Source organism: Suricata suricatta, chromosome 17 (genome assembly GCF_006229205.1).
Source record: "Suricata suricatta isolate VVHF042 chromosome 17, meerkat_22Aug2017_6uvM2_HiC, whole genome shotgun sequence".
In the NCBI taxonomy this organism is placed as follows: Eukaryota; Metazoa; Chordata; class Mammalia; order Carnivora; family Herpestidae; genus Suricata; species Suricata suricatta.
In genome coordinates, this window is record NC_043716.1 from 43,659,564 (window position 1) to 43,672,651 (window position 13,088).

The 13,088-nt window shown below is 52.6% G+C and overlaps 1 pseudogene; it reads left to right on the forward strand.

The window, feature by feature from the left end:
* The first annotated feature begins 10 nt into the window (after window positions 1-10).
* Window positions 11-12,621, forward strand: LOC115281477 (annotated as a pseudogene).
* The last annotated feature ends 467 nt before the right edge of the window (window positions 12,622-13,088 follow it).

Genomic DNA, 13,088 nt, shown 5'->3' on the forward strand with positions numbered 1-13,088 from the left:
GCGCGACCCCGCACTCGCGGCAGGGCCCGGCCGCCACAGTGCCCAGGTGTGGGGACGCGGCCCCGCCAGCTCCCGGGCCCAGACCTTGACGCCGCGTGACAGAGGCTGCGGCGCAGGGCGCTGAGGGGCGACCGCCGCAGCCACCGCGACCCCGGCCTTCTGGACCCGAGTTCGGGTAACCTTCGAAATCCGGGCCTCGCGACCCGGCCTCCGGGAACCCCGCGTTCAGGGACGGGGCTGCAACCCCGTGGGTGTGGCGGCCTTCTGCCTAGGCCTGTCCCGGAGGCCGCGGGCACAGTTGGTGGGGGGGATGGGCTGAGGAGCGGAGACCGGGACCGGGGAAGGGGACTGGGCCCGGGTGCCACGGGGAGGGACTGCAGGCCGGGAGAGCGGCGGCCGGGCTTCGGCCTGGTGTCCGCGCTTCCAGGTTCCCTTACTCTCTCTCTTCTCTCCCACCACCTTCCCCTCCCCCTCGCCCCGCCCCGGGCTCAGGTGGCCACTAGGTGTCAGACACGGCCCGGGCCTGGGCCCTCGCTGCAGCTCCTTCGGCCCTGGGGGCACACACCTCCTTCCTCCCTGCCCCAAAGGAGATGTCACCTTTCGGGAAGGCTGGACTCACCACTTTCCCAGTACCACCCTCACGACACACTCACACACACAGTGACTTTTCCTGCCCCACTTTCTCAGGGGGCTTTGTCTGAGACTGACTACCCACCCCCGCAGGCACACCAGCCTGAGGATAAATACCAGTTCCCACCAGCCCAAGGCCTAGACCTTGCCAGCAGCGGCCTCCCTGTCCCAAAAGCTAAGAGAGGAGGATGCCAAGGCCAAGGCTGGTGGCCAGCCCCTACCGCAGACCCCTATCCAGGAAATGCTGTGGGTAGATAACAAGCCCAGCTCAGACTTCTTACAAGCTCAGAACAAAAGGTTCTTTCCTGTCAGATGCCTGGCAAGATTTACCAAGAGCCTGGGTTAGGAGGGAAATGGGGTTTCCTCCCCTGGAGATGTAAAAGAGATACCCCTCCCCCACATCGTGACTCCCCCTCTCCCCACCCCCCCATCTCCTACACTGTGGACTTCCTATGGGCAGTGGCCAGAGGTTTCTGGAGGAACCCTGGCCCAGCAGGCCCTTGGGGATTTAATACCCTCTTACAGAGAGAACATACTTTGAGGCACATGGCAAGACACCCAAGGGTGCCCGCTGCCCTGGACCCAGCAGAGCCCACCCTTCCGAGTGACCAAGCTTAAACCTGCTATGGTATAAATTTGTTGGAGTAGCTTTCCAGTTGGAGGGAGTTAATGGACATTTTAAATTAAGAAACAGCTTCCTTAGCGTGCCAACAGGCAAACAGCAGGCAACAAATGCTCTGTGTGTTAAATGTGGAACTGAGCCATTTCCCATTGTTTAGCCTGTATATCTGGGCTTAGAGGAGGAGAACTGGAGTGGACAGGGTGGCACAGAGGAGCAGAGCCTGCTGGGAACTCTCTGATGTGAGTGCTGAGCTTCCCGGTATACAGTTTTCAGCCCCTTCCAGAGCTGGGAGAGATCCCTGCTGAGGCAGGAAGGAGCCCCTTGGGTCCTTCTTCCCCGTTGCTGCCACCATGGTCCCTGGCCCTGGGCTGCGGCAGCTCCGTCTCAGAAGGAAGAGCACACGCTGCCAGCAGTGTTCTCAGAGGCCTGCTTAAAGTGGGGAAGGGGTGGAGATGGTGCTCTGAGTACATATGGTGCCTCCATGGGGACCAGCCACATGGGGACTTAGCTCTAGGGGCTCATGGCTCCTCTCAACCATTTTAAAGAGCAGATGATCCCACCACACTGCCATCAAGCACCAGAATCCCCAACCCAGGATGACAGACCGCCCCACCCCCCTCCCTGCTGCTGCTGAAACTCCTGCCACGGAAGCGAGAGAAGCTTCCGCCCTACAGCTGGGGGCAGAGGTGGGTAAGAGCAGGCTGGCAGAGCAGCACCAGGGCCCCTTCTTGAGGACTGAGGATGCGGTCCAGGGCATGTTCCACGTAATCCCGTCCTGTCCCCGCATTCACAAAGCCACCACCAGACTCCCCAGATCCCCTCCCGCCTCTCCTTCGAAGTGTCCCGATCATCGCTTGGCTCATTCTTTCAGGTCTCAACTCCCGAGACAAGCCTTCTCTAACCATCTGATCCAGCAGCTGAACTTGACGTTGCAATGCAGGGAGAGACTTTGTGGGGTTTTTTGGTTTTTTAATTATTTTAACGTCTTTATTTTATTTTTTGAGAGAGAGAGAGACAGAGTGTGAACAGGGGAGGGTCAGAGAGAGAGGGAGACACAGACTCTGAAGCAGGCTCCAGGCTTTGAGCTGTCAGCACAGAGCCCGACGCAGGGCTCGAACCCACGGACTTTGAGACCATGACCTGAGCCGAAGTCGGATGCTTAACCGACTGAGCCACCCAGGCGCCCCAAGACTTTGTGTTAAGCGTGCTCATGACAGCTCTGAGAAACCACACCTGGCATTCACCTTGTTCTTTGGCCAGAAGCATTTAAAGGGCAGGAAGAACCAAGACAGTGAGCAGAATGTACCCCATTAACGGGACCTCAGATTGCCACGGGCACCTGGCTGATGAGGGCTGCCCTTACTAGGACTCCCAGATTGAGAAAGATGGATTCCCAGTTAAATTTGAATTTAATATATTTTTGGCATAAGCATGCTCCACTCCCTGTAATGTACTAAAAGTGTGTTCATCGTTTACTTGAAATTTAAATGTAGCTGGCAAGCCTGCCGTATTTACCTGGCAAGCCGTCCTTGCTCCTGTTTGGGGAAGACAGGAGAGGGGCCTCCTGGCCACTCTGGCCCCTCCCAGCGAAGCTTCCCAATTCCCAACAGGCTGAAACACCTGCTTAACTCAGCACATGCTGCGGGCAGAGGCCTTACCCTTGGGCTGCAGAGAATACAAAAGGCAAGGAGTCGGTTCCCCAGGCCTCAGGTTCTGTGAAATGCACCCAGAATTCACTCTTTACAAGAATTTTTATCAAGTCCCTTCAGTGTGCCCGGTGCTGGGTGACCCTGGGAGTCTATCAGTGGACATGAGAGGCACAGCCCTTTCTCTCAGACCTTAGTGGGTAGAAAAGGTGCTTAACCCAGATATGAGGGTCAAGGGAGACTTCTGGCGCATGTGACATCAACTCAGAGAGCTACAGGACAAGCAGGGGTTAACATGCCAAAGGGACAGCAGGGAGAGGACAAGACTGTCCTGGCCAAAGAAGCAGCTAGAGGGGCTAGAGCATTGTGCAGGAAAGAGGAGGTGGCCTAACTAGTTCACCCTCCGGGGCTCCTGGGCCACGGCCCGAATCAACATGCCTGAACCGAAGCCTGCGCCAGCTCTGGGAGGTAAGCCTTGCCTTAGGATGGCAAAGAACTGAAAGATGTACCCTGACCAGGATACAGAGGCGGGAGCAGCCTACTGCTGGGGACGGCTTGCTCCAACTTCCTTGAAAAGAAAACTAGTCGGAGTCTGAAAGCACGTAGCTACTTTGATGAGCTTAAAATGGAACTATAATCACTTGGAGAAAAACCTATCTTTCAGCCTCAGGGATAGCAGCCCCAGCAGGAGCAGCCAGAGCACCGGGAGCATCAGCGATGGGGAAGGCGTGGCAGCGAGGCAGGGGACTGGACACTGAGGAAGACAGTGAGTCACCTGGGATCTCCAGAATTCAAGGGGATTGGGCAGAGGGACGTCAAGGGCTGTGGGTCCCAGGCTGCCCCCCAAGCCCGTCCAGCCTGGGAAAGCAGGTCAGACAAACAAGAGTGAAACCTGCTCACAAACCAATTTAACCCCTCGGGATGGATGGAGAAGCGGTGAGTGATGATAGTCCGGCCAGCTTTCACCTCTGCCAGGCTCTGAGGAACAGGACGGGGTTGGATAGGCAGCAGGGGCCAGTCAGGTGCAAGAGGTGGCATGATGGCACTGGGTGCCCAGGGAGGGAGGTGATGGAAGGGGTGGGCTTTCCAGCCTCTCTTTGTGTTTCTGTGCAGCCCCCTGGGGGAGGGAGGGGTCAGCAGGAAGTCTGTGTTCCCTTCTGCTCTCCCGTTCCTTCTTCCCTCCCTTCTTCTCTTCCCTTCCTTCTTTCCCTTCCTACTTCCCTCCCTTCCTCTCTCCCTTCCTTCTTTCCCTTCCTTCTTCCCTCCTTTCTTCCTTTTCCTTCTTTTCCTTTCTTTCACCAGAGCTTTATTGGGCACCAACTTGTGTCTGGCACTGTTCTGGGCACCGGAGAAATAGTAATAAAACAGAAAGTCCTGCTTTTATGTAACATATATGAAGTAGGGACATCAGATAATTAAAAGGAAACTGGTGAACAATGCATATGCACACACACACATAATATGTCCACTGACACGGAAACCTAATTGCATGTAGCAGTAAGTGTTATGAAGAAAATAAAGCAGCGGAAGAGCTGGAATGTCACAGGAGAAAGGATCTCTGAGGCGAGAGGGGTAGAGGCGCAGGCCCTATGAAGATGTAAGGGAAAGTAAGCCCAGCAGAGGGAAGAGGGAGGAAGGGCAAAGGCCCTGAGGCAGGAATGTGCATGGTCATCGCCACCCTGCCCTACCCTCTAACACTGTCCTCCCCACCAGAGGAGAAATTGTATACAGAGTAGTAAACAGGAATGTAAACAAGTTCTCCGGGAGGGCAGAGGTTGAAGAGGTGAGGTATGTAGCAGGGACCCAGCAGTTCCCAGGGTGGCTAAGGAGTGTCCATAGGCCCATAGTTGTAGTTGTATCTGATTAATGGCCATGTCCTTCACACAGTGGAGAATCTGGACATGGGGTCACAGTCAGTGAGGCACTGCCAAGTACCCCTGGTCCAGGCTGGCCTGAACAGGAGGCACTGGAGCCCAGCCCAGGGCCTCACTCACCTGGGCCAGCCCTCCCTGCCAGGAAGAACACATGAAGAGGTTTGTGTCCCAGTGGTGTCTTCATTCCCCACCTTCCTGCTTTTCCCCTTGAGTAGGCCAGTCCGTCAGTCAATCAACAAACATCGAAGACCTGCTATGTGAGTTCTAGGGGTGTTCTTGTGGAGAGCAAGAAAGATCCCGAGGAGCAAAGGTGTGAGCCAGGGGTGAAGGGTGTTGTCAGCAGAGGCATGGAGAGGGAGGGGAGGTGCTGCTGATAATGATAGCCACCTCATCAGCTCCATGAACCAGCCATAAACTGCAGACCCAGGACTCTTGCACTTTGTTCAAAGCCCTGGACAGCTCTGAGTTCTCATCTTGACTCTGAAAGCCATGCTGACTCTGGATCCATCCTCCTTGGTTCTCGGCCAAGCTTTTCATGACAGGAGAGCAGCAAGGGTGTGGGGGATGCTCTGAGCCCAAAGTGCAGGGTGACCAAGCCATGGCCCAGAGGATGCCCCAGTGCGAGCTGGGCAGGGGCTCAGGCAGTGTCCCCCAGCAGTGGCATTACAGCAGCCCTCTCCAAGTCAGAACTCAGCTGAACCCAGAAGAGCCGAAAAAAGTGGGCGCTTATATAAGGCCCTGTCTCTAATGAGCGCAGGAAGGCTGGTGACTCTAACAAGGTTATAACAAGTTAGCAGCACCCCTGTCCTGAGTCAGAGGTTTCAGTTAACACTGCTCCACCCCTCGCACCCCCGTCCTGTACACTTCTCTTGGCCTTGGCCATCATCTCCTATCAGGCCAGCTGGTCCTTGTCAAGAGCAGATTAGATTCGAAGGCACCTCGACCTTAGCTCGGAAACTCCCTTACCCAAGAAGCCATGTTCCTTTGATTCCTCCCAGCCAGTGGGAGACCCGAACAAGTGGGCTGCTGCCAGGGAGAATCACAGCCCCAGCTGGTCCCCTGGTTTGGACTGATCCTGTCTCTTGCCTCATCTCTTGCTGTGGGCCGGTCAGACCTCTTGCTCCAGCAGGGCTCCGAGAGGCCCTTGTCCGCAGCAGGGCTGCCCTGGACTCTCCTGCTCTGACTGCAGCAGGCAGGTCCGCGCAGGCTTGCTTCCAAGTGTCGCCCTGAAGCTCCAGGGCCCAAGAATGTTGCCCAAGGGCTGGCTCTTCCATTCCAGAACCTAAGGCTATATCTTTGGAAGGCGTAGATTCTACTTGGAGTCTTTAATAAGTCTTCCATCCCAACATACCATTATCCCCTCAGAAGTGATAGCCTTCACAGCTTCAAGGGCAGTGTCAGGTCCTGACATTGATGCAACTTTGAGAATTCTCATCTATCTTGAGTTTTTCACCTATCTTGAGTTTTTCTTCTCGTCCAAGGGCCTCTCCTCATCTGCTAAAGCCAGGCACCATCAGGGCTTTTTTTTTTTGACTGAGGGCACAGTCCTGGCTTCATACTTCCCTGTAGAGTCAAGGCCCAGCTGCACCTGCTTGCCTGGGCAGCCGGTCACAAGCAGATGTGGTGGCCCCGTGTGAATGAGCCCAGCTCCTGAGCTTTGCCCCGCCCCCGGGGTGACCAGGCCCGCTGCGGAGCCCCGCCCCACGCCCCGCACAGGCTCCCCCGCGGAGAAGCTTCTCGCCAGAAGCCCCAGCAGGAGCTGCCCGTCAGCGGCAGCGGAGGTCTGCTAAGCTAGAAAGGTGTCAGCTCACATTCTTTCCTCCTCCTATTCATGTTAGTCAACCCCCCTCACTCTCAAGGAGGGGGAGGTCAGGAGGTGGCCTCTGCCACCTTCCCTTCAACGTGCGACTTTCCGTCTGACATCTGCATAAGAGGCCCTCTCAAGAGCTCCTTCCTAAAACAAACTACTACAAAGTAAACGAGAAACCAAATGTCATCTTCGTCCCTAGGAGTCCCTCCTCTGACCCATCTTTGGTGCCTTCAGGAGTTTATTTACTGAAGGGCCGTCAGGGAAGGGGCCGGGGGGCCAGGCGGGGCCAGGGTGCTAGGCATTCAGAGGACTTTGTCAGGGCCCTGGACTTACTAGAGGTGAGGGGTGGATCCCGAAATGAGTTTGCCTCCTGTGCTCTGGGTCGCACAGTGAAGACTGTGTCAGAGCCAGTAGACGGGTGCCTCTCCCCCAGCCCAGTGGGAGGCTGGCCAGACCCCAGCTCCAGCCTCCCACTGCCACCACTCTGATGGTAACTGCCCCTCTTCTCTGTGGGTCCCCCATGTTTCTGTCTCTACTGAAACAGAGTTTGTTTGACTTCTCTCTGCCTCTTTCTTTCTCAGTTTATTTTCTGGTCTCTATCCCTTCCCTCCCTCTCTGTCTTCCTGTCTGACCTGAGGTTCCCTGGGCTGCTGGGAGCCAGATGATAATCTCCAGCACTTCAGAGTGTGGGCAGTTTCCTGGCCCCTCTCTGGGAACGATGCGTGAGACCCACACAGCTGCAGGTGGGCACACACGGTGCCCTGTAGTGCTTTAGGGACAGTTAGATGGCCCAGCCCCTGAGCTCCACGCAGGACCCCACTGGGGCAGGGAAAGGGTCCTTGTCACCCAGGCAGGCTCTCAAGGCAGTGCAGGGATGGTGATGCTGAAGTCCAGGCAGGCATGCAGGCTGACCACTGCAGCCAGGGAGCCCTGGGCGCCCTCCAGCCCCTCACTACCTCCACAGCCATGCCTGCTGCAAGGGAGGTTGGGATTGATTCGTTCTAGTCAGGATCTCAGCAAACCTGCCGTGTACACGGATGACCGTGGCTGCACCAGGCCCTGGAAGAAATGTGAGTAGGAGGATACCCAGTTTCAACCACCCAGAGCTCCATGGGGAGACGAGTGTGCAAATGACCACACCACAGTCCCACTCACTGACTACTGTGCTGAGTGCTGAAGCCTCACGCTGGGAACAGAAGGGCAGGTCAGGCGATAGGAAGAGGGGGACATTGCCAGCAGAAGAAGCGAGAGGCAGGAAAGACCCCGGGGCCTGAGAGCTCAGGGTCTGCTTGACGTGCTGGTGGGCAGCGTGCATAGACTGCTGGGTCAGGAGAAAGACGGGATCTGACTGGAGTTGCAAACACTTTTCATTTTGCCAAGTAAAGACATTTTTTTCTAATATGCCATTTTCTCACATACACCATTTAACTACAAAAAAAAAAAAAGGATATTGGAATAAAGGATATTGTGACCAAAACAGGACAGCTGGGGACTTGGCTGATACATGCTGACTGACTTTCTATATCTGACTGTTCTTGTCTTGCTCCCTTTATCCTTTACTGTTGAACACTTTATCAAGGCCAGAGCTGCCAGCGACGGCCTCCGGGAGCACGATACCTGTGGAGGTCGGGCCAGAACCGAGGATGTGGAGGAGGCAGGAGGAGGAAGGACTTTGGACTTCACTCCGAGGAGCGTGGATTTTATCCCTTGGATGAGGCGTGTGGAAGGGTTTTGCAAACGGATGCTGTTTTCAGGCTTGTGCTTTAGGACAAGCATCCGTTCCCAGGCTGTGTGTGAGAATGGGCTGCAGAGAGAGAGAGAGAGACTGAGGACGAAAGCAGAGAGGGGGTCAGCGAGAGAGGACGTGGGTTCACAGGTGGGGACAGTGGCAGTGGGGCGTAGAGGGGGCTGGGCACTGCAGTGACCCAGTGGGGCGAGAGGAATGCACAGAGCCAGGAGGAAGCAAGTGTCCTGTCTGTGTGCCTCCCTGTCGGGACAGCAGCAAGGTCACCTGACCAGGAGCAAAACCAGGAGAAGTGAGTTTAAGATCTGGGGTTAAAAATAAGAACATCACATCCCGCGAACGTGAGTGAAGACAGCATTGTGGAGGGGAGAGAAGGAAGGGACAGTGGAGTGGCTCACAGTGGCACTAACCAGACTTTGCATTTGGCCTCCGCCACTTGTGTGACCTTAGTCAACTTCCTAACTTCTTCATTAGTAAAAAGTAAAAAGCCTTTGTTTCCTCTCCTGTAAAATGGGAATCAAATGTAGCTAACCCATAGGGTTGCTAGGAGGTTTGAATGATAGGTAAGCACTTGGATGCCTGGCTCAGTGGACAGGGCCTGATGTTGTACACTGTCATATGTCTAGCACCCACATAGCACCCCCAGCAAAGGAGGGCCCATTAATGCTGGTGAAACGGGGGAAGGAGGCATGATTGGGGCAAATGCCAGGCCTGGCTTCATGGAAGGACAAGAGTCTGGGACAGTGTGCCTGAGTCCTCTCCAGGTAGCCCTCACTGGCCTCTCCCACATTCACCAAACAGTGACTGAGTTAGAAAATTTGGTGGGCTTGGGGAGGGGGAGGGACTTAACACCTCCTGAAGGTTCTCTGGGGTGGATGTTCCCTGGGGCCCAGCAGCATCGCAGTACCCAGAAGCCAGGTAAGAAAAGGGGCAAAGGATCCCGGGGAGGGCGAGTGGACCCACAGCAGCTGTGAGAGCAAGAAGAAGAGTTGGTCCCTCAGTCACCAACCTCACATCAAAGGACCAGCACCCTCCAAAACCAAGTCTTCATCTCCTTTCCCTCCCACCTTCCAAACCTGCTTCTGGAATGTTCCCCTCCTAGGAACATGTCACCCCACTCACCTCCTCCCCCACCCCCTCAAACCAGTCGCTCCTGCCTCCTTTCAGCCTCGCCTCCCTTGGCACACTTCCCTCAGTCTCTGGGGTCCCTAGGCCACTGTCTTCTCCTGTCACCTCTGCAAGTTTGCTCATCATATCGTCACTGGTGGCTTTGGAATACATTTGTGGTCAGGGCACTGCCTAACCTAAAGCCTCCTGAGAAGGAAGTCTGCCGCCCACTTCGCCTTTGGCAGCCTCAGCCAGCTTTCTAGCCTCTGCTCACAACCTGGTGCTGACCAGCATGAATTTGTTTCCTCCGCTTCAAATGTGAATCTTCCAACAGCTGACCCGACCAACCCCTACCCCTTCTTTCAGGGCTCAGCCCAAGCAACACCCCTAGTCAGGGCTCAAGGCCTCTCACGTCTTTGGGACTTGCTTGTCAAACATCCAGGTGGTCTGTGTTGGTGAGACCATCTCTGGCACAGTGGTCTCAGAGGAAATGTGCAGAGGAGCAAGTGAGAGGAAAAAAAGCATGGAGATATTTTTAATGAAGACCAGGCAAGATTAGGCAATAGGAGACAGGACAGATATGAGTCAAAGATTATTCAGATGTTCCTAGCCTGGGAGGTGGAGATGTGCCGTCACCATCCCCAGCTATGAAGTTGAACTTCACTCGGGGCCCAGAGTGAAGAAACGCCCCTTCCCCTTGGCCTTGCTTCCTGGGAGTCAGGGCCCTGACACCCCAAAGCCAGAATGTAATAGAGACAAGGCCCAAGGAGGCTTACTTGCCACAGGGCATTGTCCTCGGAATGTCAACTTAAAAAAAAACAAACCAATAGCTTGTTTATTAAATTTGTGCTTGAAGTTGCAGGGAGATGTGAACACTAAGAAAACTTTCTCCAAAGAGAGGAGTGCTGAGCCCAAGCAGAAGAGTGAATTCTACAGATATTCTGCGTTTTAGAGGGTGAAAACGTCCATAAACAAAGTGATTTTTCACACGAAAAAGATCTGAAAGCATTCATCAGCTCCCAGGGTCAGTGTGAGCCACAGGGCTGACCAGGCTTCCAGAATAGCCAAGACGCTCTGTAGCGGCACCAATAGACTCAAGTTAACTGGATCAGCCCCCTCCCCGCCACCCCGCACCAGTTAGACCAGCCCTAAAGCTTTCCTCAAACAAGGGTATACTGTTCACAAGGAATGTGGAAAATCTGCAGTCTCTTCACAAGAGGGTGATCAGGTACAGAGGAATCTGGAAACCATCTCTTCCCAGGAATCACTGGAGGTGATGTATTTCTCCTGGAGAAATGGAGACTCGGATAGACCTGGATGCTACCTCTCGTGTTAGAGGGTGGTTGTGTCAAAGACTGAAAAGCCTCACTAAGTGTTTCTCTGGAGAGCAGAGTGAAGAACAGCAAGTATAAATGATGAGGCAGGAGGCACAGTTAGCATAAGAAACAGTTTCTAACAACTAGAGCAGTCCAGCCCACCAAAGTAGTGAGCTTCCTGGCCCCAGAAAAGTTCAAATGGAGGAAGGGTAATGTCAGGTCTACCGTAGGCATCACTGGCAAGAGAGCAGTGGTCCCCAACCATTTTCCCCTCCCAAACATCCCACTGTTAATCCCATGTTCTGAAATACTGTATCTACTTAATAAACTGTACTTATTCAAAATGAAAATTATTCCATTTTAATAGTCAAAAACCTGTATACTGTGAAACATCTGATGCTTAGGCAGGTGAAGTTCACTGAATAGAAGAAGAAGTGCTCAGCCTTGGGGGGCTGGAAATGCTTCTAAGAAGAGGAGGTGTGCCTTTCAGCCAGAACTCCCTCTTCCAGCAAGGTGCCAAAATGACCAGCACAAAGAGGAAGAGAAGAGGCACAGAGAAATGTTCTCTAGGCCTTCTAGAAAACACGGAGTTGTTCCTTTGGCCACCTACATGTGAATCCTCAAGTAAGGTAAAATTGTAGACATCAAGGGAATGGGCACTGTTCAAAAAGGAATGCCCCACAAATGTTACCATGGCAAAATTGGAAGAGCCTGTCGTGTTTCCCAGCATGCTGTTGGCATTGTTGTAAACAAACAAGTTCAGGGCAAGATTCTGGCCAAGAGAATTAACGTACGTACTGCGCATATTAAGCGTTCCAAGAGCCAAGACAGCTTCCCGAAATGTGGGAAGGAAAGTGATGAGAAAAAGAAAGAAGCCCAAGAGAAAGGTACCTGGGTTCAAGAGAAGCGCCAACCTGCTCCACCCAAAGACACAAACTCAGGGAGAACTAGTGGCAAGGACCCTGAGGCACTGGAAACCTGTTCTGTAAGAATTCATGGCTTAATAGGTGTAAAAATGAATAAATAAATCAATAAAAGACCTCTGGACTGGTTAAAAAAAAAAAAGAAGCTGTGCCAGAGCTGAGATTTGCAGAATAACTTGGGGTTCTGTGAGACAACAGGGGTGTCTGTGGGGCAGGGAAAGACTCAGATACCAAAAAAGCTCCAGAATGAACCACTGAGTATAAAGTGGGGCTGCCATGAGGCTGGGGCAGGTGGATGCAGATTAAAAAGGGATGTCCATGCTCTGCTCCAGGGCTTGTCAGTTCAGTAGGGGCCAGGCTGGGGCTTGGACCAGGAATGGGGCATGATCTACAAGGAGTGAAGAGGTGCTAGCCAAAAAGGGAGAAAATAGACAAAATCCAACTACTTTAGAGGTAAGAACCTTCTGTGATCAAGAGACACCCCAAGGAAATGCAAACAAGTCACAAACCAGGAATTCTATCTGCAGCACATTTAAATGACAAAGGACCAGTAGCCAGTATATTTGACCCAACTGTATGAGTCAAGAAGAAAAAGGAAAAAACAAATGTGCAAAGGAAACAAACAGGACTAGCATGGAAGGGGAAGCACAAATGTCCTCTAAACACACGAAAAGGTGTTCAACCTCATCAGCTACGAGGGAGTGAAAACATATCCTACCTAAAGAACTGGCACAAATGTAAAAATTGGACAATAGTAAGCGTTGATGAATATACAGAACAACGTGGCAGCTCTCATCCAATGCTGGTGGGAGTGCAAATCAGTGCAAGTATTTTGTAAGCAGTTTGGCATTTGGACACCCTTGAACTTTTGCATGTGAACATCTGCATACCCTTGACTCAGCAATTTTACTACCAATGTATTCCCTAGAGCAATATTTCTCAATGAGGACCAGTTTCATTTTTGTTTTAATTTTCAATTTGCTGGGGGAACAATACTTTTGTAAATTATAATAATGAATTTCTAAAAACTGAAGTGAAAAAAAGACATATAATATACAAGCCCTGATATTTTATTATTCAATTCAATATGCATAATGTTCCTTATATATACCAAAGAGATATACACAAGAGTGTTACTGGCAAATTGTTTTGTAATAGCTAAAAACAAGAGGTAACCCACATGCCCAGTGACAGGATTAGAGATTGGGGAAATAAATTGTGATGTCATCACGATGGGTTATGGACTACTCTATAGTTATGAAAATAAATGAACTATAGCTCTATGCCACAACACCAACAAAGTCTCAGAAACATAAAAACAAGCTGCAGAAGACTCTAATATATACCGTTTTGGAAAAAGCTTTTATCAAAGTACAATTTAATTTACATTTCCATGTTGTGGCATGATTCACCCAC